At 57.2% G+C, this 23,715-nt stretch overlaps 7 non-coding genes and 9 pseudogenes across 7 annotated transcripts; all 16 read right to left on the bottom strand.

Annotated features, from left to right (window-relative positions):
- Window positions 1-526: 526 nt before the first annotated feature.
- LOC147300272 (5S ribosomal RNA) lies at window positions 527-635 on the bottom strand (annotated as a pseudogene).
- Window positions 636-2,825: 2,190 nt separating this feature from the next.
- Window positions 2,826-2,944, bottom strand: LOC147300273 (5S ribosomal RNA; annotated as a pseudogene).
- Window positions 2,945-3,603: 659 nt separating this feature from the next.
- LOC147300274 (5S ribosomal RNA) lies at window positions 3,604-3,722 on the bottom strand (annotated as a pseudogene).
- An 898-nt stretch (window positions 3,723-4,620) lies between these two features.
- LOC147300275 (5S ribosomal RNA) lies at window positions 4,621-4,739 on the bottom strand (annotated as a pseudogene).
- A 1,457-nt stretch (window positions 4,740-6,196) lies between these two features.
- On the bottom strand, window positions 6,197-6,305 carry LOC147300276 (5S ribosomal RNA; annotated as a pseudogene).
- Window positions 6,306-7,561: 1,256 nt separating this feature from the next.
- LOC147300277 (5S ribosomal RNA) lies at window positions 7,562-7,680 on the bottom strand. The gene has a single exon (XR_015128065.1). It is a non-coding gene; the product is annotated as a 5S ribosomal RNA (ribosomal RNA).
- Window positions 7,681-9,437: 1,757 nt separating this feature from the next.
- LOC147300278 (5S ribosomal RNA) lies at window positions 9,438-9,556 on the bottom strand. The gene has a single exon (XR_015128083.1). It is a non-coding gene; the product is annotated as a 5S ribosomal RNA (ribosomal RNA).
- A 1,053-nt stretch (window positions 9,557-10,609) lies between these two features.
- Window positions 10,610-10,728, bottom strand: LOC147300279 (5S ribosomal RNA). Its single transcript, XR_015128084.1, has one exon. It is a non-coding gene; the product is annotated as a 5S ribosomal RNA (ribosomal RNA).
- A 1,097-nt stretch (window positions 10,729-11,825) lies between these two features.
- On the bottom strand, window positions 11,826-11,944 carry LOC147300280 (5S ribosomal RNA). Its single transcript, XR_015128039.1, has one exon. It is a non-coding gene; the product is annotated as a 5S ribosomal RNA (ribosomal RNA).
- A 1,170-nt stretch (window positions 11,945-13,114) lies between these two features.
- LOC147300281 (5S ribosomal RNA) lies at window positions 13,115-13,233 on the bottom strand. Its single transcript, XR_015128085.1, has one exon. It is a non-coding gene; the product is annotated as a 5S ribosomal RNA (ribosomal RNA).
- A 1,097-nt stretch (window positions 13,234-14,330) lies between these two features.
- Window positions 14,331-14,449, bottom strand: LOC147300282 (5S ribosomal RNA). Its single transcript, XR_015128040.1, has one exon. It is a non-coding gene; the product is annotated as a 5S ribosomal RNA (ribosomal RNA).
- Window positions 14,450-16,325: 1,876 nt separating this feature from the next.
- Window positions 16,326-16,444, bottom strand: LOC147300283 (5S ribosomal RNA; annotated as a pseudogene).
- Window positions 16,445-17,381: 937 nt separating this feature from the next.
- LOC147300284 (5S ribosomal RNA) lies at window positions 17,382-17,500 on the bottom strand (annotated as a pseudogene).
- A 1,372-nt stretch (window positions 17,501-18,872) lies between these two features.
- On the bottom strand, window positions 18,873-18,981 carry LOC147300285 (5S ribosomal RNA; annotated as a pseudogene).
- A 1,686-nt stretch (window positions 18,982-20,667) lies between these two features.
- LOC147300286 (5S ribosomal RNA) lies at window positions 20,668-20,776 on the bottom strand (annotated as a pseudogene).
- A 1,678-nt stretch (window positions 20,777-22,454) lies between these two features.
- On the bottom strand, window positions 22,455-22,573 carry LOC147300287 (5S ribosomal RNA). The gene has a single exon (XR_015128086.1). It is a non-coding gene; the product is annotated as a 5S ribosomal RNA (ribosomal RNA).
- Window positions 22,574-23,715: the final 1,142 nt, after the last annotated feature.

Raw genomic sequence — 23,715 nt, forward strand, 5'->3', positions numbered from 1 at the left:
GTGCCACAGGCCCTGGTGTAGTGTAAGTAGCCTGAGCAAGAGCCACAGACCCTGGTGTGGTGTAATTGGCCTCAGCCAGCAGCCACAGGCCCTGGTGTGGTGTAAGTGGCCTCAGCCAGTGCCACAGGCCCTGGTGTAGTGTAAGTGGCCTGAGCAAGAGCCACAGACCCTGGTGTGGTGTAATTGGCCTCAGCCAGAAGCCACAGGCCCTGGTGTGGTGTAAGTCGCCTCAGCCAGAAGCCACAGGTACTGGTGTGGTGTAAGTGGCCTCAGCCAGCTGCAAAAGGGCCCTGGTGTGGTGTAAGTGGCCTCAGCCAGCAGCCACAGGCCCTGATGTGGTGTAAGAGGCCCCAGCCGGTCCCTCAGGCCCTTGTGTGGTGTAGGTTGCATCAGCTAGCAGCACAAGACATTGGAAAACAGCCAAAAGCAATGTCGTTAATGTGCCCTCATTAATGGGGAGCTGCTTCTGGTCTTTTAATACACCCCTTCTCTGGATCAAAAGCGGTTCAATGACATGAAAAAGAAAGGCTTACAGCACCAGGTATTCCCCCATCCAAGTACTAACCAAGCCCAGCCCTGCTTAGCTTCCGAGATCAGACGAGGTCGGGCGTGCTCAGGGTGGTATGGCCGTAAGCTGCTGGCCCCAGCACAATGTCTCAATTTATGGATTCAAGTGATTAGGTGGCAAGTACCTGAAGTCACGAAGACAATCCTATAACCCTACCTGCATGTTTGCATAATACCCTAACCCAAAGGCTCAGTTTAGCATTTATCCAACAGCACAGGTCCTGGATTGTTGAAGTTGGCCTCAGGAACCAGCACAGGGCCTGGTGTGTTGTACATGGCCACAGCAAGCAGCACAGGGCCTGGTTTGGTGAAGATGGCCTCGGCCAGAAGCACAGGGCCTGGTGTGATATGAGTGGCCTTAGCAAGAGCCACAGGCCCTGGTGTGGTGTAAGTGGAATCAGCCAGAAGCCACAGGCCCTGGTGTGGTGTAAGTGGCCTCAGCCAGAGCCACAGGCCCTGGTGTGGTGTAACTGGCCTCAATAGCAAATAAGGCCCTGATGTGGTGTAAGTGGCCTCAGCCAGAGCCACAGGCCCTGGTGTGGTGTAAGTGGCCTCAATAGCAACTAAGGCCCTGGTGTGGTGTAAGTGGCCTCAGCCAGCAGTCACAGGCCCTGGTGTGGTGTAGGTGGCCTCAGCCAGCAGCCACAGGCTCTGGTGTGGTGTAAGTCGCCTCAGCCAGCAGCCACAGGCCCTGGTATGGTGTAAGTGGCCTCAGCCAGCAGCCACAGGCCCTGGTGTGGTGTAAGTGGCCAGAAGCGCAGGGCCTGGTGTGATGTGAGTGGCCTGAGCAAGAGCCACAGACCCTGGTGTGGTGTAATTGGCCTCAATAGCAACTAAGGCCCTGGTGTGGTGTATGTGGCCTCAGCCAGCAGCCACAGGCCCTGGTGTGGTGTAACTGGCCTCAGCCAGCAGCCACAGGCCCTGGTGTGGTGTAAGTGGCCTCAGCCAGCAGCAACAGGCCCTGGTGTGGTGTAAGTCGCCTCAGCCAGAAGCCACAGGCACTGGTGTGGTGTAAGTGGCCTCAGCCAGCAGCAACAGGCCGTGGTGTGGTGTAAGTCGCCTCAGCAAGCAGCCACAGGCCCTGGTGTGGTGTAGGTGGTCTCAGCCAGCAGCCACAGTTCCTGGTGTGGTGTAAGTGGCCTCAGCCAGCAGCCACAGGCCCTAGTGTGGTGTAAGTGGCCTCAGCAAGAGCCACAGACCCTGGTGTGGTGTAATTGGCCTAAGCCAGAGCCACAGGCCCTGGTGTGGTGTAAGTGGCCTGAGCAAGAACCACAGGGCCTGGTTTGGTGAAGATGGCCTCGGCCAGAAGCGCAGGGCCTGGTGTGATGTGAGTGGCCTGAGCAAGAGCCACAGGCCCTGGTGTGGTGTAAGTGGCCTCAGCCAGCAGCCACAGGCCCTGGTGTGGTGTAAGTCGCCTCAGCCAGAAGCCACAGGCACTGGTGTGGTGTAAGTGGCCTCAGCCAGCAGCAAAAGGGCCCTGGTGTGGTGTAAGTCGCCTCAGCCAGCAGCCACAGGCCCTGGTGTGGTGTAGGTGGCCTCAGCCAGCAGCCACAGGCCCTGGTGTGGTGTAAGTGGCCTCAGCCAGTGCCACAGGCCCTGGTGTGGTGTAAGTGGCCTGAGCAAGAGCCACAGACCATGGTGTGGTGTAATTGGCCTCAATAGCAACTAAGGCCCTGGTGTGGTGTAAGTGGCCTCAGCCAGCAGCCACAGGCCCTGGTGTGGTGTAGGTGGCCTCAGCCAGCAGCCACAGGCCCTGGTGTGGTGTAGGTGGCCTCAGCCAGCAGCCACAAGCCCTTATGTGGTGTAAGTGGCCTCAGCCAGCAGCCACAGGCCCTGGTGTGGTGTAAGTGGCCTCAGCCAGTGCCACAGGCCCTGGTGTGGTGTAAGTGGCCTGAGCAAGCGCCACAGACCATGGTGTGGTGTAATTGGCCTCAATAGCAACTAAGGCCCTGGTGTGGTGTAAGTGGCCTCAGCCAGCAGCCACAGGCCCTGGTGTGGTGTAAGTGGCCTCAGCCAGCAGCCACAGGCCCTGGTGTGGTGTAAGTGGCCTCAGCCAGAGCCACAGGCCCTGATGTGGTGTAAGTGGCCCCAGCCGGTCACTCAGGCCCTGGTGTGGTGTAGGTGGCATCAGCTAGCAGCACAAGACATTGGAAAACAGCCAAAAGCAATGTCGTTAATGTGCCCTCATTAATGGGCAGCTGCTTTTGGTCTTTTAATACACCCCTTCTCTGGATCAAAAGTGGTTCAATGACATGAAAGGCTTACAGCACCAGGTATTCCCAGGCAGTCTCCCATCCAAGTACTAACCAAGCCCAGCCCTGGTCAGCTTCCGAGATCAGACGAGGTCGGGCGTGCTCAGGGTGGTATGGCCGTAAGCTGCTGGCCCCAGCACAATGTCTCAATTTATGGATTCAGGTGATTAGGTGGCAAGTACCTGAAGTTACGAAGACAATCCTATAACCCTACCTTCATGTTTGCATAATACCCTAACCCAAAGGCTCAGTTTAGCATTTATCCAACAGCACAGGCCCTGGATTGTTGAAGATGGCCTCAGGAACCAGCACAGGGCCTGGTGTGTTGTACATGGCCACAGCTAGCAGCACAGGGCCTGGTTTGGTGAAGATGGCCTCGGCCAGAAGCGCAGGGCCTGGTGTGATGTGAGTGGCCTGAGCAAGAGCCACAGGCCCTGGTGTGGTGTAAGTGGCCTGAGCAAGAGCCACAGGCCCTGGTGTGGTGTAAGTGGCCTCAATAGCAAATAAGGCCCTGGTGTGGTGTAAGTGGCCTCAGCCAGTGCCACAGGCCCTGGTGTGGTGTAAGTGGCCTGAGCAAGAGCCAAAGACCCTGGTGTGGTGTAATTGGCCTCAATAGCAACTAACGCCCTGGTGTGGTGTAGGTGGCATCAGCTAGCAGCACAAGACATTGGAAAACAGCCAAAAGCAATGTCGTTAATGTACCCTCATTAATGGGCAGCTGCTTTTGGTCTTTTAATACACCCCTTCTCTGGATCAAAAGCGGTTCAATGACATGAAAATGAAAGGCTTACAGCACCAGGTATTCCCAGGCAGTCTCCCATCCAAGGACTAACCAAGCCCAGCCCTGCTTAGCTTCCGAGATCAGACGAGGTCGGGCGTGCTCAGGGTGGTATGGCCGTAAGCTGCTGGCTCCAGCACAATGTCTCAATTTATGGATTCAAGTGATTAGGTGGCAAGTACCTGAAGTTACGAAGATAATCCTATAACCATACCTGCATGTTTGCATAATACCCTAACCCAAAGGCTCAGTTTGGCATTTACCCAACAGCACAGGCCCTGGATTGTTGAAGATGGCCTCAGGAACCAGCACAGGGCCTGGTGTGTTGTACATGGCCACAGCAAGCAGCACAGGGCCTGGTTTGGTGAAGATGGCCTCGGCCAGAAGCACAGGGCCTGGTGTGATATGAGTGGCCTGAGCAAGAGCCACAGGCCCTGGTGTGTTGTAAGTGGCCTCAGCCAGCAGCCACAGGCCCTGGTGTGGTGTAGGTGGCCTCAGCCAGCAGCCACAGGACCTTGTGTGGTGTAAGTGGCCTCTACCAGCAGCCACAGGCCCTGGTGTGGTGTAAGTGGCCTCAGCCAGTGCCACAGGCCCTGGTGTGGTGTAATTGGCCTCAATAGCAACTAAGGCCCTGGTGTGGTGTAAGTGGCCTGAGCAAGAGCCACATACCCTGGTGTGGTGTAATTGGCCTCAATAGCAACTAAGGCCCTGGTGTGGTGTAGGTGGCCTCAGCCAGCAGCCACAGGCCCTGGTGTGGTGTAAGTGGCCTCAGCCAGCAGCCACAGGCCCTGGTGTGGTGTAAGTGGCCTCAGCCAGAGCAACAGGCCCTGATGTGGTGTAAGTGGCCCCAGCCGGTCACTCAGGCCCTGGTGTGGTGTAGGTGGCATCAGCTAGCAGCACAAGACATTGGAAAACAGCCAAAAGCAATGTCGTTAATGTGCCCTCATTAATGGGGAGCTGCTTCTGGTCTTTTAATACACCCCTTCTCTGGATCAAAAGCGGTTCAATGACATGAAAATGAAAGGCTTACAGCACCAGGTATTCCCAGGCAGTCTCCCATCCAAGTACTAACCAAGCCCAGCCCTGCTTAGCTTCCGAGATCAGACGAGGTAGGGCGTGCTCAGGGTGGTATGGCCGTAAGCTGCTGGCCCCAGCACAATGTCTCAATTTATGGATTCAAGTGATTAGGTGGCAAGTACCTGAAGTTACGAAGACAATCCTATAACCATACCTGCATGTTTGCATAATACCCTAACCAAAAGGCTCAGTTTGGCATTTATCCAACAGCACAGGCCCTGGATTGTTGAAGATGGCCTCAAGAACCAGCACAGGACCTGGTGTGTTTTACATGGCCACAGCAAGCAGCACAGGGCCTGGTTTGGTGAAGATGGCCTCAGCAAGCAGCCACAGGCCCTGGTTTGGTGTAAGTGGCCTCAGCTAGCAGCACAGGCCCTGGTGTGATGTGAGTGGCCTGAGCAAGAGCCACAGGCCTTGGTGTGGTGTAAGTGGCCTCAGCCAGCAGCCACAGGCCCTGGTGTGGTGTAAGTCGCCTCAGCCAGAAGCCACAGGCCCTGGTGTGGTGTAGGTGGCCTCAGCCAGCAGCAAAAGGGCCCTGGTGTGGTGTAAGTCGCCTCAGCCAGCAGCCACAGGCCCTGGTGTGGTGTAGGTGGCCTCAGCCAGCAGCCACAGGCCCTGGTGTGGTGTAAGTGGCCTCAGCCAGCAGCCACAGGCCCTGGTGTGGTGTAAGTGGCCTCAGCCAGTGCCACAGGCCCTGGTGTGGTGTAAGTGGTCTGAGCAAGAGCCACAGACCCTGGTGTGGTGTAATTGGCCTCAGCCAGCAGCCACAGGCCCTGGTGTGGTGTAAGTCGCCTCAGACAGAAGCCACAGGCACTGGTGTGGTGTAAGTGGCCTCAGCCAGCAGCAAAAGGGCCCTGGTGTGGTGTAAGTCGCCTCAGCCAGCAGCCACAGGCCCTGGTGTGGTGTAGGTGGCCTCAGCCACCAGCCACAGGCCCTGGTGTGGTGTAAGTGGCCTCAGCCAGCAGCCACAGGCCCTGGTGTGGTGTAAGTGGCCTCAGCCAGCAGCCACAGGCCCTGGTGTGGTGTAAGTGGCCTCAGCCAGTGCCACAGGCCCTGGTGTGGTGTAAGTGGCCTGAGCAAGAGCCACAGACCCTGGTGTGGTGTAATTGGCCTCAATAGCAACTAATGCCCTGGTGTGGTGTAGGTGGCCTAAGCCAGCAGCCACAGGCCCTGGTGTGGTGTAAGTGGCCTGAGCAAGAGCCACAGACCCTGGTGTGGTGTAATTGGCCTCAATAGCAACTAATGCCCTGGTGTGGTGTAGGTGGCCTCAGCCAGCAGCCACAGGCCCTGGTGTGGTGAAAGTGGCCTCAGCCAGAGCCACAGGCCCTGATGTGGTGTAAGTGGCCCCAGCCGGTCACTCAGGCCCTTGTGTGGTGTAGGTTGCATCAGCTAGCAGCACAAGACATTGGAAAAGAGCCAAAAGCAGTGTCGTTAATGTGCCCTCATTAATGGGCAGCTGCTTTTGGTCTTTTAATACACCCCTTCTCTGGATCAAAAGCGGTTCAATGACATGAAAATCAAAGGCTTACAGCACCAGGTATTCCCAGGCAGTCTCCCATCCAAGTACTAACCAAGCCCAGCCCTGCTTAGCTTCCGAGGTCGGGCGTGCTCAGGGTGGTATGGCCGTAAGCTGCTGGCCCCAGCACAATGTCTCAATTTATGGATTCAAGTGATTAGGTGGCAAGTACCTGAAGTTACGAAGACAATGCTATAACCATACCTGCATGTTTGCATAATACCCTAACCCAAAGGCTCAGTTTGGCATTTATCCAACAGCACAGGCCCTGGATTGTTGAAGATGGCCTCAGGAACCAGCACAGGGCCTGGTGTGTTGTACATGGCCACAGCAAGGAGCACAGGGCCTGGTTTGGTGAAGATGGCCTCGGCCAGAAGCGCAGGGCCTGGTGTGATGTGAGTGGCCTGAGCAAGAGCCACAGGCCTTGGTGTGGTGTAAGTGGCCTCAGCCAGCAGCCACAGGCCCTGGTGTGGTGTAGGTGGCCTCAGCCAGCAGCCACAGGCCCTGGTGTGGTGTAGGTGGCCTCAGCCAGCAGCCACAGGCCCTGGTGTGGTGTAAGTGGCCTCAGCCAGCAGCCACAGGCCCTGGTGTGGTGTAAGTGGCCTGAGCAAGAGCCACAGGCCCTGGTGTGGTGTAAGTGGCCTGAGCAAGAGCCACAGACCCTGGTGTGGTGTAATTGGCCTCAATAGCAACTAATGCCCTGGTGTGGTGTAGGTGGCCTCAGCCAGCAGCCACAGGCCCTGGTGTGGTGTAAGTGGCCTCGGCCAGCAGCCACAGGCCCTGGTGTGGTGTAAGTCGCCTCAGCCAGAAGCCACAGGCACTGGTGTGGTGTAAGTGGCCTCAGCCAGCAGCAAAAGGGCCCTGGTGTGGTGTAAGTGGCCTCAGCCAGCAGCCACAGGCCCTGGTGTGGTGTAGGTGGCCTCAGCCAGCAGCCACAGGCCCTTGTGTGGTGTAATTGGCCTCAATAGCAACTAAGGCCCTGGTGTGGTGTAAGTGGCCTCAGCCAGTGCCACAGGCCCTGGTGTGGTGTAAGTGGCCTGAGCAAGAGCCACAGACCCTGGTGTGGTGTAATTGGCCTCAATAGCAACTAAGGCCCTGGTGTGGTGTAGGTGGCCTCAGCCAGCAGCCACAGGCCCTGGTGTGGTGTAAGTGGCCTCAGCCAGCAGCCACAGGCCCTGATGTGGTGTAAGTGGCCCCAGCCGGTCCCTCAGGCCCTTGTGTGGTGTAGGTTGCATCAGCTAGCAGCACAAGACATTGGAAAACAGCCAAAAGCAATGTCGTTAATGTGCCCTCATTAATGGGGAGCTGCTTCTGGTCTTTTAATACACCCCTTCTCTGGATCAAAAGCGGTTCAATGACATGAAAATGAAAGGCTTACAGTACCAGGTATTCCCAGGCAGTCTCCCATCCAAGTACTAACCAAGCCCAGCCCTGCTTAGCTTCCGAGATCAGACGAGGTCGGGCGTGCTCAGGGTGGTATGGCCGTAAGCTGCTGGCCCCAGCACAATGTCTCAATTTATGGATTCAAGTGATTAGGTGGCAAGTACCTGAAGTCACGAAGACAATCCTATAACCCTACCTGCATGTTTGCATAATACCCTAACCCAAAGGCTCAGTTTAGCATTTATCCAACAGCACAGGTCCTGGATTGTTGAAGTTGGCCTCAGGAACCAGAACAGGGCCTGGTGTGTTGTACATGGCCACAGCAAGCAGCACAGGGCCTGGTTTGGTGAAGATGGCCTCGGCCAGAAGCACAGGGCCTGGTGTGATATGAGTGGCCTTAGCAAGAGCCACAGGCCCTGGTGTGGTGTAAGTGGAATCAGCCAGAAGCCACAGGCCCTGGTGTGGTGTAAGTGGCCTCAGCCAGAGCCACAGGCCCTGGTGTGGTGTAACTGGCCTCAATAGCAAATAAGGCCCTGATGTGGTGTAAGTGGCCTCAGCCAGAGCCACAGGCCCTGGTGTGGTGTAAGTGGCCTCAATAGCAACTAAGGCCCTGGTGTGGTGTAAGTGGCCTCAGCCAGCAGTCACAGGCCCTGGTGTGGTGTAGGTGGCCTCAGCCAGCAGCCACAGGCTCTGGTGTGGTGTAAGTCGCCTCAGCCAGCAGCCACAGGCCCTGGTATGGTGTAAGTGGCCTCAGCCAGCAGCCACAGGCCCTGGTGTGGTGTAAGTGGCCAGAAGCGCAGGGCCTGGTGTGATGTGAGTGGCCTGAGCAAGAGCCACAGACCCTGGTGTGGTGTAATTGGCCTCAATAGCAACTAAGGCCCTGGTGTGGTGTATGTGGCCTCAGCCAGCAGCCACAGGCCCTGGTGTGGTGTAACTGGCCTCAGCCAGCAGCCACAGGCCCTGGTGTGGTGTAAGTGGCCTCAGCCAGAGCCACAGGCCCTGATGTGGTGTAAGTCGCCTCAGCCAGAAGCCACAGGCACTGGTGTGGTGTAAGTGGCCTCAGCCAGCAGCAACAGGCCCTGGTGTGGTGTAAGTCGCCTCAGCAAGCAGCCACAGGCCCTGGTGTGGTGTAGGTGGCCTCAGCCAGCAGCCACAGGCCCTGGTATGGTGTAAGTGGCCTCAGCCAGCAGCCACAGGCCCTGGTGTGGTCTAAGTGGCCTCAGCAAGAGCCACAGACCCTGGTGTGGTGTAATTGGCCTCAGCCAGAGCCACAGGCCCTGATGTGGTGTAAGTGGCCTCAGCCAGAGCCACAGGCCCTGGTGTGGTGTAACTGGCCTCAATAGCAAATAAGGCCCTGATGTGGTGTAAGTGGCCTCAGCCAGAGCCACAGACCCTGGTGTGGTGTAATTGGCCTCAGCCAGAGCCACAGGCCCTGGTGTGGTGTAGGTGGCCTCAGCCAGCCGCCACAGGCCCTGGTGTGGTGTAAGTGGCCTCAGCCAGCAGCCACAGGCCCTGGTGTGGTGTAAGTGGCCTGAGCAAGAGCCACAGACCATGGTGTGGTGTAATTGGCCTCAATAGCAACTAAGGCCCTGGTGTGGTGTAGGTGGCCTCAGCCAGCAGCCACAGGCCGTGGTGTGGTGTAAGTGGCCTCAGCCAGAGCCACAGGCCCTGATGTGGTGTAAGTGGCCCCAGCCGGTCACTCAGGCCCTGGTGTGGTGTAGGTGGCATCAGCTAGCAGCACAAGACATTGGAAAAGAGCCAAAAGCAATGTCGTTAATGTGCCCTCATTAATGGGCAGCTGCTTTTGGTCTTTTAATACACCCCTTTTCTGGATCAAAAGCGGTTCAATGACATGAAAATGAAAGGCTTACAGCACCAAGTATTCCCAGGCAGTCTCCCATCCAAGTACTAACCAAGCCCAGCCCTGCTTAGCTTCCGAGATCAGACGAGGTCGGGCGTGCTCAGGGTGGTATGGCCGTAAGCTGCTGGCCCCAGCACAATGTCTCAATTTATGGATTCAAGTGATTAGGTGGCAAGTACCTGAAGTTACGAAGACAATCCTATAACCATACCTGCATGTTTGCATAATACCCTAACCCAAAGGCTCAGTTTAGCATTTATCCAACAGCACAGGCCCTGGATTGTTGAAGATGGCCTCAGGAACCAGCACAGGGCCTGGTGTGTTGTACATGGCCACAGCTAGCAGCACAGGCCCTGGTTTGGTGAAGATGGCCTCGGCCAGAAGAGCAGGGCCTGGTGTGATATGAGTGGCCTGAGCAAGAGCCACAGGCCCTGGTGTGGTGTAAGTGGCCTGAGCAAGAGCCACAGGCCCTGGTGTGGTGTAAGTGGCCTCAGCCAGCAGCCACAGGCCCTGGTGTGGTGTAAGTCACCTCAGCCAGAAGCCACAGTCCCTGGTGTGGTGTAAGTGGCCTCAGCCAGCAGCAACAGGCCCTGGTGTGGTGTAAGTGGCCTCAGCCAGCAGCCACAGGCCCTGGTGTGGTGTAGGTGGCCTCAGCCTGCAGCCACAGGCCCTGGTGTGGTCTAAGTGGCCTCAGCCAGTGCCACAGGCCCTGGTGTGGTGTAAGTGGCCTCAGCCAGCAGCCACAGACCCTGGTGTGGTGTAAATGGCCTCAATAGCAACTAAGGCCCTGGTGTGGTGTATGTGGCCTCAGCCAGCAGCCACAGGCCCTGGTGTGGTGTAACTGGCCTCAGCCAGCAGCCACAGGCCCTGGTGTGGTGTAAGTGGCCTCAATAGCAACTAAGGCCCTGGTGTGGTGTAAGTGGCCTCAGCCAGCAGCCACATGCTCTGGTGTGGTGTAACTGGCCTCAGCCAGCAGCCACAGGCCCTGATGTGGTGTAAGTGGCCCCAGCCGGTCACTCAGGCCCTGGTGTGGTGTAGGTGGCATCAGCTAGCAGCACAAGACATTGGAAAAGAGCCAAAAGCAATGTCGTTAATGTGCCCTCATTAATGGGCAGCTGCTTTTGGTCTTTTAATACACCCCTTTTCTGGATCAAAAGCGGTTCAATGACATGAAAGGCTTACAGCACCAAGTATTCCCAGGCAGTCTCCCATCCAAGTACTAACCAAGCCCAGCCCTGCTTAGCTTCCGAGATCAGACGAGGTCGGGCGTGCTCAGGGTGGTATGGCCGTAAGCTGCTGGCCCCAGCACAATGTCTCAATTTATGGATTCAAGTGATTAGGTGGCAAGTACCTGAAGTTACGAAGACAATCCTATAACCATACCTGCATGTTTGCATAATACCCTAACCCAAAGGCTCAGTTTAGCATTTATCCAACAGCACAGGCCCTGGATTGTTGAAGATGGCCTCAGGAACCAGCACAGGGCCTGGTGTGTTGTACATGGCCACAGCTAGCAGCACAGGGCCTGGTTTGGTGAAGATGGCCTCGGCCAGAAGAGCAGGGCCTGGTGTGATATGAGTGGCCTGAGCAAGAGCCACAGGCCCTGGTGTGGTATAAGTGGCCTGAGCAAGAGCCACAGGCCCTGGTGTGGTGTAAGTGGCCTCAGCCAGCAGCCACAGGCCCTGGTGTGGTGTAAGTCACCTCAGCCAGAAGCCACAGTCCCTGGTGTGGTGTAAGTGGCCTCAGCCAGCAGCAACAGGCCCTGGTGTGGTATAAGTCGCCTCAGCCAGCAGCCACAGGCCCTGGTGTGGTGTAGGTGGCCTCAGCCTGCAGCCACAGGCCCTGGTGTGGTCTAAGTGGCCTCAGCCAGTGCCACAGGCCCTGGTGTGGTGTAAGTGGCCTGAGCAAGAGCCACAGACCCTGGTGTGGTGTAAATGGCCTCAATAGCAACTAAGGCCCTGGTGTGGTGTATGTGGCCTCAGCCAGCAGCCACAGGCCCTGGTGTGGTGTAACTGGCCTCAGCCAGCAGCCACAGGCCCTGGTGTGGTGTAAGTGGCCTCAATAGCAACTAAGGCCCTGGTGTGGTGTAAGTGGCCTCAGCCAGCAGCCACAGGCTCTGGTGTGGTGTAACTGGCCTCAGCCAGCAGCCACAGGCCCTGGTGTGGTGTAAGTGGCCTCAGCCAGAGCCACAGGCCCTGATGTGGTGTAAGTGGCCCCAGCCGGTCACTTAGGTCCTGGTGTGGTGTAGGTGGCATCAGCTAGCAGCACAAGACATTGGAAAAGAGCCAAAAGGAGTGTCGTTAATGTGCCCTCATTAATGGGCAGCTGCTTTTGGTCTTTTAATACACCCCTTCTCTGGATCAAAAGCGGTTCAATGACATGAAAATGAAAGGCTTACAGCACCAGGTATTCCCAGGCAGTCTCCCATCCAAGTACTAACCAAGCCCAGCCCTGCTTAGCTTCCGAGATCAGACGAGGTCGGGCGTGCTCAGGGTGGTATGGCCGTAAGCTGCTGGGACCAGCACAATGTCTCAATTTATGGATTCAAGTGATTAGGTGGCAAGTACCTGAAGTTACGAAGACAATCCTATAACCATACCTGCATGTTTGCATAATACCCTAACCCAAAGGCTCAGTTTGGCATTTATCCAACAGCACAGGCCCTGGATTGTTGAAGATGGCCTCAGGAACCAGCACAGGGCCTGGTGTGTTGTACATGGCCACAGCAAGCAGCACAGGGCCTGGTGTGTTGTACATGGCCACAGCAAGCAGCACAGGGCCTGGTTTGGTGAAGATGGCCTCGGCCAGAAGCACAGGGCCTGGTGTGATATGAGTGGCCTCAGCCAGCAGCCACAGGCCCTGGTGTGGTGTAAGTGGCCTCAGCCAGCAGCAAAAGGGCCCTGGTGTGGTGTAAGTGGCCTCAGCCAGCAGCCACAGGCCCTGGTGTGGTGTAAGTGGCCTCAGCCAGCAGCCACAGGCCCTGGTGTGGTGTAAGTGGCCTCAGCCAGCAGCCACAGGCCCTGGTGTGGTGTAAGTGGCCTCAGCCAGTGCCACAGGCCCTGGTGTGGTGTAAGTGGCCTGAGCAAGAGCCACAGGCCCTGGTGTGGTGTAAGTGGCCTGAGCAAGAGCCACAGACCCTGGTGTGGTGTAATTGGCCTCAATAGCAACTAAGGCCCTGGTGTGGTGTAGGTGGCCTCAGCCAGCAGCCACAGGCCCTGGTGTGGTGTAAGTGGCCTCAGCCAGCAGCCACAGGCCCTGGTGTGGTCTAAGTTGCCTCAGCCAGAAGCACAGGGCCTGGTGTGATATGAGTGGCCTGAGCAAGAGCCACAGGCCCTGGTGTGGTGTAAGTGGCCTGAGCAAGAGCCACAGGCCCTGGTGTGGTGTAAGTGGCCTCAATAGCAACTAAGGCCCTGGTGTGGTGTAAGTGGCTTCAGCCAGCAGCCACATGCTCTGGTGTGGTGTAACTGGCCTCAGCCAGCAGCCACAGGCCCTGATGTGGTGTAAGTGGCCCCAGCCGGTCACTCAGGCCCTGGTGTGGTGTAGGTGGCATCAGCTAGCAGCACAAGACATTGGAAAAGAGCCAAAAGCAATGTCGTTAATGTGCCCTCATTAATGGGCAGCTGCTTTTGGTCTTTTAATACACCCCTTTTCTGGATCAAAAGCGGTTCAATGACATGAAAGGCTTACAGCACCAAGTATTCCCAGGCAGTCTCCCATCCAAGTACTAACCAAGCCCAGCCCTGCTTAGCTTCCGAGATCAGACGAGGTCGGGCGTGCTCAGGGTGGTATGGCCGTAAGCTGCTGGCCCCAGCACAATGTCTCAATTTATGGATTCAAGTGATTAGGTGGCAAGTACCTGAAGTTACGAAGACAATCCTATAACCATACCTGCATGTTTGCATAATACCCTAACCCAAAGGCTCAGTTTAGCATTTATCCAACAGCACAGGCCCTGGATTGTTGAAGATGGCCTCAGGAACCAGCACAGGGCCTGGTGTGTTGTACATGGCCACAGCTAGCAGCACAGGGCCTGGTTTGGTGAAGATGGCCTCGGCCAGAAGAGCAGGGCCTGGTGTGATATGAGTGGCCTGAGCAAGAGCCACAGGCCCTGGTGTGGTATAAGTGGCCTGAGCAAGAGCCACAGGCCCTGGTGTGGTGTAAGTGGCCTCAGCCAGCAGCCACAGGCCCTGGTGTGGTGTAAGTCACCTCAGCCAGAAGCCACAGTCCCTGGTGTGGTGTAAGTGGCCTCAGCCAGCAGCAACAGGCCCTGGTGTGGTATAAGTCGCCTCAGCCAGCAGCCACAGGCCCTGGTGTGGTGTAGGTGGCCTCAGCCTGCAGCCACAGGCCCTGGTGTGGTCTAAGTGGCCTCAGCCAGTGCCACAGGCCCTGGTGTGGTGTAAGTGGCCTGAGCAAGAGCCACAGACCCTGGTGTGGTGTAAATGGCCTCAATAGCAACTAAGGCCCTGGTGTGGTGTATGTGGCCTCAGCCAGCAGCCACAGGCCCTGGTGTGGTGTAACTGGCCTCAGCCAGCAGCCACAGGCCCTGGTGTGGTGTAAGTGGCCTCAATAGCAACTAAGGCCCTGGTGTGGTGTAAGTGGCCTCAGCCAGCAGCCACAGGCTCTGGTGTGGTGTAACTGGCCTCAGCCAGCAGCCACAGGCCCTGGTGTGGTGTAAGTGGCCTCAGCCAGAGCCACAGGCCCTGATGTGGTGTAAGTGGCCCCAGCCGGTCACTTAGGTCCTGGTGTGGTGTAGGTGGCATCAGCTAGCAGCACAAGACATTGGAAAAGAGCCAAAAGGAGTGTCGTTAATGTGCCCTCATTAATGGGCAGCTGCTTTTGGTCTTTTAATACACCCCTTCTCTGGATCAAAAGCGGTTCAATGACATGAAAATGAAAGGCTTACAGCACCAGGTATTCCCAGGCAGTCTCCCATCCAAGTACTAACCAAGCCCAGCCCTGCTTAGCTTCCGAGATCAGACGAGGTCGGGCGTGCTCAGGGTGGTATGGCCGTAAGCTGCTGGGACCAGCACAATGTCTCAATTTATGGATTCAAGTGATTAGGTGGCAAGTACCTGAAGTTACGAAGACAATCCTATAACCATACCTGCATGTTTGCATAATACCCTAACCCAAAGGCTCAGTTTGGCATTTATCCAACAGCACAGGCCCTGGATTGTTGAAGATGGCCTCAGGAACCAGCACAGGGCCTGGTGTGTTGTACATGGCCACAGCAAGCAGCACAGGGCCTGGTGTGTTGTACATGGCCACAGCAAGCAGCACAGGGCCTGGTTTGGTGAAGATGGCCTCGGCCAGAAGCACAGGGCCTGGTGTGATATGAGTGGCCTCAGCCAGCAGCCACAGGCCCTGGTGTGGTGTAAGTGGCCTCAGCCAGCAGCAAAAGGGCCCTGGTGTGGTGTAAGTGGCCTCAGCCAGCAGCCACAGGCCCTGGTGTGGTGTAAGTGGCCTCAGCCAGCAGCCACAGGCCCTGGTGTGGTGTAAGTGGCCTCAGCCAGCAGCCACAGGCCCTGGTGTGGTGTAAGTGGCCTCAGCCAGTGCCACAGGCCCTGGTGTGGTGTAAGTGGCCTGAGCAAGAGCCACAGGCCCTGGTGTGGTGTAAGTGGCCTGAGCAAGAGCCACAGACCCTGGTGTGGTGTAATTGGCCTCAATAGCAACTAAGGCCCTGGTGTGGTGTAGGTGGCCTCAGCCAGCAGCCACAGGCCCTGGTGTGGTGTAAGTGGCCTCAGCCAGCAGCCACAGGCCCTGGTGTGGTCTAAGTTGCCTCAGCCAGAAGCACAGGGCCTGGTGTGATATGAGTGGCCTGAGCAAGAGCCACAGGCCCTGGTGTGGTGTAAGTGGCCTGAGCAAGAGCCACAGGCCCTGGTGTGGTGTAAGTGGCCTCAATAGCAACTAAGGCCCTGGTGTGGTGTAAGTGGCTTCAGCCAGCAGCCACAGGCTCTGGTGTGGTGTAACTGGCCTCAGCCAGCAGCAACAGGCCCTGGTGTGGTGTAAGTCGCCTCAGCAAGCAGCCACAGGCCCTGGTGTGGTGTAGGTTGCCTCAGCCAGCAGCCACAGGCCCTGGTGTGGTGTAAGTGGCCTCAGCCAGCAGCCACAGGCCCTGGTGTGGTCTAAGTGGCCTCAGCAAGAGCCACAGGCCCTGGTGTGGTGTAAGTGGCCTGAGCAAGAGCCACAGGCCCTGGTGTGGTGTAAGTGGCCTCAATAGCAAATAAGGCCCTGGTGTGGTGTAAGTGGCCAGAAGCGCAGGGCCTGGTGTGATGTGAGTGGCCTGAGCAAGAGCCACAGACCCTGGTGTGGTGTAATTGGCCTCAATAGCAACTAAGGCCCTGGTGTGGTGTATGTGGCCTCAGGCAGCAGCCACAGGCCCTGTTGTGGTGTAACTGGCCTCAGCCAGAGCCACAGGCCTTGATGTGGTGTAAGTGGCCCCAGCCGGTTACTCAGGCCCTGGTGTGATGTAGGTGGCCTCAGCCAGCCGCCACAGGCCCTGGTGTGGTGTAAGTGGCCTCAGCCAGCAGCCACAGGCCCTGGTGTGGTGTAAGTGGCCTGAGCAAGAGCCACAGACCATGGTGTGGTGTAATTGGCCTCAATAGCAACTAAGGCCCTGGTGTGGTGTAGGTGGCCTAAGCCAGCAGCCACAGGCCCTGGTGTGGTGTAAGTGGCCTCAGCCAGAGCCACAGGCCCTGATGTGGTGTAAGTGGCCCCAGCCGGTCACTCAGGCCCTGGTGTGGTGTAGGTGGCATCAGCTAGCAGCACAAGACATTGGAAAAGAGCCAAAAGCAATGTCGTTAATGTGCCCTCATTAATGGGCAGCTGCTTTTGGTCTTTTAATACACCCCTTCTCTGGATCAAAAGCGGTTCAATGACATGAAAATGAAAAGCTTACAGCACCAGGTATTCCCAGGCAGTCTCCCATCCAAGTACTAACCAAGCCCAGCCCTGCTCAGCTTCCGAGATCAGACGAGGTCAGGCGTGCTCAGGGTGGTATGGCCGTAAGCTGCTGGCCCCAGCACAATGTCTCAATTTATGGATTCAGGTGATTAGGTGGCAAGTACCTGAAGTTACGAAGACAATCCTATAACCCTACCTTCATGTTTGCATAATACCCTAACCCAAAGGCTCAGTTTAGCATTTATCCAACAGCACAGGCCCTGGATTGTTGAAGATGGCCTCAGGAACCAGCACAGGGCCTGGTGTGTTGTACATGGCCACAGCTAGCAGCACAGGGCCTGGTTTGGTGAAGATGGCCTCGGCCAAAAGCGCAGGGCCTGGTGTGATGTGAGTGGCCTGAGCAAGAGCCACAGGCCCTGGTGTGGTGTAAGTGGCCTCAGCCAGCAGCCACAGGCCCTGGTGTGGTGTAAGTCGCCTCAGCCAGAACCCACAGGCCCTGGTGTGGTGTAACTGGACTCAGCCAGAGCCACAGCCCCTGATGTGGTGTAAGTGGCCCCAGCCGGTCACTCAGGCCCTGGTGTGGTATAAGTGGCCTCAGCCAGCAGCCACAGGCCCTGGTGTGGTGTAAGTGGCCTAAGCCAGTGCCACAGGCCCTGGTGTGGTGTAAGTGGCCTGAGCAAGAGCCACAGGCCCTGGTGTGGTGTAAGTGGCCTGAGCAAGAGCCACAGACCCTGGTGTGGTGTAATTGGCCTCAATAGCAACTAAGGCCCTGGTGTGGTGTAGGTGGCCTCAGCCAGCAGCCACAGGCCCTGGTGTGGTGTAAGTGGCCTCAGCCAGAGCCACAGGCCCTGATGTGGTGTAAGTGGCCCCAGCCGGTCACTCAGGCCCTTGTGTGGTGTAGGTGGCATCAGCTAGCAGCACAAGACATTGGAAAAGAGCCAAAAGCAATGTCGTTAATGTGCCCTCATTAATGGGCAGCTGCTTTTGGTCTTTTAATACACCCCTTCTCTGGATCAAAAGCGGTTCAATGACATGAAAATGAAAGCCTTACAGCACCAGGTATTCCCAGGCAGTCTCCCATCCAAGTACTAACCAAGCCCAGCCCTGCTTAGCTTCCGAGATCAGACGAGGTCGGGCGTGCTTAGGGTGGTATGGCCGTAAGCTGCTGGCCCCAGCACAATGTCTCAATTTATGGATTCAAGTGATTAGGTGGCAAGTACCTGAAGTTACGAAGACAATCCTATAACCATACCTGCATGTTTGCATAATACCCTAACCCAAAGGCTCAGTTTGGCATTTATCCAACAGCACAGGTCCTGGATTGTTGAAGATGGCCTCAGGAACCAGCACAGGGCCTGGTGTGTTGTACATGGCCACAGCAAGCAGCACAGGGCCTGGTTTGGTGAAGATGGCCTCGGCCAGAAGCACAGGGCCTGGTGTGATATGAGTGGCCTGAGCAAGAGCCACAGGCCCTGGTGTGGTGTAAGTGGAATCAGCCAGCAGCCACAGGCCCTGGTGTGGTGTAAGTGGCCTCAGCCAGAGCCACAGGCCCTGGTGTGGTGTAACTGGCCTCAATGGCAAATAAGGCCCTGGTGTGGTGTAAGTGGCCTCAGCCAGAGCCACAGGCCCTGGTGTGGTGTAAGTGGCCTCAATAGCAACTAAGGCCCTGGTGTGGTGTAAGTGGCCTCAGCCAGCAGTCACAGGCCCTGGTGTGGTGTAAGTCGCCTCAGCCAGCAGCCACAGGCTCTGGTGTGGTGTGGTGTAAGTCGCCTCAGCCAGCAGCCACAGGCCCTGGTATGGTGTAATTGGCCTCAGCCAGCAGCCACAGGCCCTGGTGTGGTTTAACTGGCCTCAGCCAGCAGCCACAGGCCCTGGTGTGGTGTAAGTGGCCTCAGCCAGAGCCACAGGCCCTGATGTGGTGTAAGTCGCCTCAGCTAGCAGCACAGGGCCTGGTTTGGTGAAGATGGCCTCGGCCAGAAGCACAGGGCCTGGTGTGATATGAGTGGCCTGAGCAAGAGCCACAGGCCCTGGTGTGGTGTAAGTGGCCTGAGCAAGAGCCACAGGCCCTGGTGTGGTGTAAGTGGCCTCAATAGCAAATAAGGCCCTGGTGTGGTGTAAGTGGCCTCAGCCAGCAGCCACAGGCCCTGGTGTGGTGTAAGTGGCCTCAGCCAGTGCCACAGGCCCTGGTGTGGTGTAAGTGGCCTGAGCAAGAGCCACAGACCCTGGTGTGGTGTAAATGGCCTCAATAGCAACTAAGGCCCTGGTGTGTTGTATGTGGCCTCAGCCAGCAGCCACAGGCCCTGGTGTGGTGTAAGTGGCCTCAGCCAGAGCCACAGACCCTGATGTGGTGTAAGTGGCCCCAGCCGGTCACTCAGGCCCTGGTGTGGTGTACGTGGCATCAGCTAGCAGCACAAGACATTGGAAAAGAGCCAAAAGCAATGTCGTTAATGTGCCCTCATTAATGGGCAGCTGCTTTTGGTCTTTTAATACACCCCTTTTCTGGATCAAAAGCGGTTCAATGACAGGAAAATGAAAGGCTTACAGCACCAGGTATTCCCCCATCCAAATACTAACCAAGCCCAGCCCTGCTTAGCTTCCGAGATCAGACGAGGTCGGGCGTGCTCAGGGTGGTATGGCCGTAAGCTGCTGGCCCCAGCACAATGTCTCAATTTATGGATTCAAGTGATTAGGTGGCAAGTACCTGAATTTACGAAGACAATCCTATAACCCTACCTGCATGTTTGCATAATACCCTAACCCAAAGGCTCAGTTTAGCATTTATCCAACAGCACAGGTCCTGGATTGTTGAAGATGGCCTCAGGAACCAGCACAGGGCCTGGTGTGTTGTACATGGCCACAGCAAGCAGCACAGGGCCTGGTTTGGTGAAGATGGCCTCGGCCAGAAGCACAGGGCCTGGTGTGATATGAGTGGCCTGAGCAAGAGCCACAGGCCCTGGTGTGGTGTAAGTGGAATCAGCCAGCAGCCACAGGCCCTGGTGTGGTGTAAGTGGCCTCAGCCAGAGCCACAGGCCCTGGTGTGGTGTAAGTGGCCTCAGCCAGAGCCACAGGCCCTGGTGTGGTGTAAATGGCCTCAATAGCAACTAAGGCCCTGGTGTGGTGTAGGTGGCCTCAGCCAGCAGCCACAGGCTCTGGTGTGGTGTAAGTCGCCTCAGCCAGCAGCCACAGGCCCTGGTATGGTGTAAGTGGCCTCAGCCAGCAGCCACAGGCCCTGGTGTGGTTTAACTGGCCTCAGCCAGCAGCCACAGGCCCTGGTGTGGTGTAAGTGGCCTCAGCCAGAGCCACAGGCCCTGATGTGGTGTAAGTCGCCTCAGCTAGCAGCACAGGGCCTGGTTTGGTGAAGATGGCCTCGGCCAGAAGCACAGGGCCTGGTTTGATATGAGTGGCCTGAGCCAGCAGCCACAGGCCCTGGTGTGGTGTAAGTGGCCTCAGCCAGCAGCCAAAGGCCCTGGTGTGTTGTAAGTGGCCTCAGCCAGCAGCAACAGGCCCTGGTGTGGTGTAAGTGGCCTCAGCCAGAAGTCACAGGCACTGGTGTGGTGTAAGTGGCCTCAGCCAGCAGCAACAGGCCCTGGTGTGGTGTAAGTCGCCTCAGCAAGCAGCCACAGGCCCTGGTTTGGTGTAGGTGGCCTCAGCCAGAGCCACAGGCCCTGATGTGGTGTAAGTGGCCCCAGCCGGTCACTCAGGCCCTGGTGTGGTGTAAGTGGCCTCAATAGCAAATAAGGCCCTGGTGTGGTGTAAGTGGCCTCAGCCAGCAGCCACAGGCCCTGGTGTGGTGTAAGTGGCCTGAGCAAGAGCCAAAGACCCTGGTGTGGTGTAATTGGCCTCAATAGCAACTAAGGCCCTGGTGTGGTGTAAGTGGCCTGAGCAAGAGCCACAGGCCCTGGTGTGGTGTAAGTGGCCTCAGCCAGCAGCCACAGGCCCTGGTGTGGTGTAGGTGGCCTCAGCCAGCAGCCACAGGCCCTTGTGTGGTGTAAGTGGCCTCAGCCAGCAGCCACAGGCCCTGGTGTGGTGTAACTGGCCTGAGCAAGAGCCACAGGCCCTGGTGTGGTGTAAGTGGCCTCAATAGCAAATAATGCCCTGGTGTGGTGTAAGTGGCCTCAGCCAGAGCCACAGGCCCTGATGTGGTGTAAGTGGCCCCAGCCGGTCAATCAGGCCCTGGTGTGGTGTAGGTGGCATCAGCTAGCAGCACAAGACATTGGAAAACAGCCAAAAGCAATGTCGTTAATGTGCCCTCATTAATGGGCAGCTGCTTTTGGTCTTTTAATACACCCCTTCTCTGGATCAAAAGCGGTTCAATGACAGGAAAATGAAAGGCTTACCGCACCAGGTATTCCCCCATCCAAGTACTACCCAAGCCCAGCCCTGCTTAGCTTCCGAGATCAGACGAGGTCGGGCGTGCTCAGGGTGGTATGGCCGTAAGCTGCTGGCCCCAGCACAATGTCTCAATTTATGGATTCAAGTGATTAGGTGGCAAGTACCTGAAGTCACGAAGACAATCCTATAACCCTACCTGCATGTTTGCATAATACCCTAACCCAAAGGCTCAGTTTAGCATTTATCCAACAGCACAGGTCCTGGATTGTTGAAGTTGGCCTCAGGAACCAGCACAGGGCCTGGTGTGTTGTACATGGCCACAGCAAGCAGCACAGGGCCTGGTTTGGTGAAGATGGCCTCGGCCAGAAGCACAGGGCCTGGTGTGATATGAGTGGCCTTAGCAAGAGCCACAGGCCCTGGTGTGGTGTAAGTGGAATCAGCCAGAAGCCACAGGCCCTGGTGTGGTGTAAGTGGCCTCAGCCAGAGCCACAGGCCCTGGTGTGGTGTAACTGGCCTCAATAGCAAATAAGGCCCTGATGTGGTGTAAGTGGCCTCAGCCAGAGCCACAGGCCCTGGTGTGGTGTAAGTGGCCTCAATAGCAACTAAGGCCCTGGTGTGGTGTAAGTGGCCTCAGCCAGCAGTCACAGGCCCTGGTGTGGTGTAGGTGGCCTCAGCCAGCAGCCACAGGCTCTGGTGTGGTGTAAGTCGCCTCAGCCAGCAGCCACAGGCCCTGGTATGGTGTAAGTGGCCTCAGCCAGCAGCCACAGGCCCTGGTGTGGTGTAAGTGGCCAGAAGCGCAGGGCCTGGTGTGATGTGAGTGGCCTGAGCAAGAGCCACAGACCCTGGTGTGGTGTAATTGGCCTCAATAGCAACTAAGGCCCTGGTGTGGTGTATGTGGCCTCAGCCAGCAGCCACAGGCCCTGGTGTGGTGTAAGTGGCCTCAGCCAGAGCCACAGGCCCTGATGTGGTGTAAGTCGCCTCAGCCAGAAGCCACAGGCACTGGTGTGGTGTAAGTGGCCTCAGCCAGCAGCAACAGGCCCTGGTGTGGTGTAAGTCGCCTCAGCAAGCAGCCACAGGCCCTGGTGTGGTGTAGGTGGCCTCAGCCAGCAGCCACAGGCCCTGGTATGGTGTAAGTGGCCTCAGCCAGCAGCCACAGGCCCTGGTGTGGTCTAAGTGGCCTCAGCAAGAGCCACAGACCCTGGTGTGGTGTAATTGGCCTCAGCCAGAGCCACAGGCCCTGATGTGGTGTAAGTGGCCTCAGCCAGAGCCACAGGCCCTGGTGTGGTGTAACTGGCCTCAATAGCAAATAAGGCCCTGATGTGGTGTAAGTGGCCTCAGCCAGAGCCACAGACCCTGGTGTGGTGTAATTGACCTCAGCCAGAGCCACAGGCCCTGGTGTGGTGTAGGTGGCCTCAGCCAGCCGCCACAGGCCCTGGTGTGGTGTAAGTGGCCTCAGCCAGCAGCCACAGGCCCTGGTGTGGTGTAAGTGGCCTGAGCAAGAGCCACAGACCATGGTGTGGTGTAATTGGCCTCAATAGCAACTAAGGCCCTGGTGTGGTGTAGGTGGCCTCAGCCAGCAGCCACAGGCCCTCGTGTGGTGTAAGTGGCCCCAGCCGGTCACTCAGGCCCTGGTGTGGTGTAGGTGGCATCAGCTAGCAGCACAAGACATTGGAAAAGAGCCAAAAGCAATGTCGTTAATGTGCCCTCATTAATGGGCAGCTGCTTTTGGTCTTTTAATACACCCCTTTTCTGGATCAAAAGCGGTTCAATGACATGAAAATGAAAGGCTTACAGCACCAAGTATTCCCAGGCAGTCTCCCATCCAAGTACTAACCAAGCCCAGCCCTGCTTAGCTTCCGAGATCAGACGAGGTCGGGCGTGCTCAGGGTGGTATGGCCGTAAGCTGCTGGCCCCAGCACAATGTCTCAATTTATGGATTCAAGTGATTAGGTGGCAAGTACCTGAAGTTACGAAGACAATCCTATAACCATACCTGCATGTTTGCATAATACCCTAACCCAAAGGCTCAGTTTAGCATTTATCCAACAGCACAGGCCCTGGATTGTTGAAGATGGCCTCAGGAACCAGCACAGGGCCTGGTGTGTTGTACATGGCCACAGCTAGCAGCACAGGGCCTGGTTTGGTGAAGATGGCCTCGGCCAGAAGAGCAGGGCCTGGTGTGATATGAGTGGCCTGAGCAAGAGCCACAGGCCCTGGTGTGGTGTAAGTGGCCTGAGCAAGAGCCACAGGCCCTGGTGTGGTGTAAGTGGCCTCAGCCAGCAGCCACAGGCCCTGGTGTGGTGTAAGTCACCTCAGCCAGAAGCCACAGTCCCTGGTGTGGTGTAAGTGGCCTCAGCCAGCAGCAACAGGCCCTGGTGTGGTGTAAGTCGCCTCAGCCAGCAGCCACAGGCCCTGGTGTGGTGTAGGTGGCCTCAGCCTGCAGCCACAGGCCCTGGTGTGGTGTAAGTGGCCTCAGCCAGTGCCACAGGCCCTGGTGTGGTGTAAGTGGCCTGAGCAAGAGCCACAGACCCTGGTGTGGTGTAAGTGGCCTCAGCCAGCAGCCACAGGCCCTGGTGTGGTGTAAGTGGCCTCAGCCAGAGCCACAGGCCCTGGTGTGGTGTAACTGGCCTCAATAGCAAATAAGGCCCTGGTGTGGTGTAAGTGGCCTCAGCCAGAGCCACAGGCCCTGGTGTGGTGTAAGTGGCCTCAATAGCAACTAAGGCCCTGGTGTGGTGTAGGTAGCCTCAGCCAGCAGCCACAGGCTCTGGTGTGGTGTAAGTCGCCTCAGCCAGTGCCACAGGCCCTGGTGTGGTGTAAGTGGCCTCAGCCAGCAGCAAAAGGGCCCTGGTGTGGTGTAAGTGGCCTCAGCCAGCAGCCACAGGCCCTGGTGTGGTGTAGGTGGCCTCAGCCAGCAGCCACAGGCCCTGGTGTGGTGTAAGTGGCCTCAGCCAGCAGCCACAGGCCCTGGTGTGGTGTAAGTGGCCTCAGCCAGCAGCCACAGGCCCTGATGTGGTGTAAGTGGCCCCAGCCGGTCACTTAGGCCCTG

This window comes from Aulonocara sp. 'chitande type north' Nkhata Bay, unplaced genomic scaffold (assembly GCF_057382095.1).
Source record: "Aulonocara sp. 'chitande type north' Nkhata Bay isolate Kocher_YH1m ecotype deep benthic unplaced genomic scaffold, A_spYH_male_GT1.1 unmapped_scaffold_35, whole genome shotgun sequence".
Taxonomy (NCBI): Eukaryota; Metazoa; Chordata; class Actinopteri; order Cichliformes; family Cichlidae; genus Aulonocara; species Aulonocara sp. 'chitande type north' Nkhata Bay.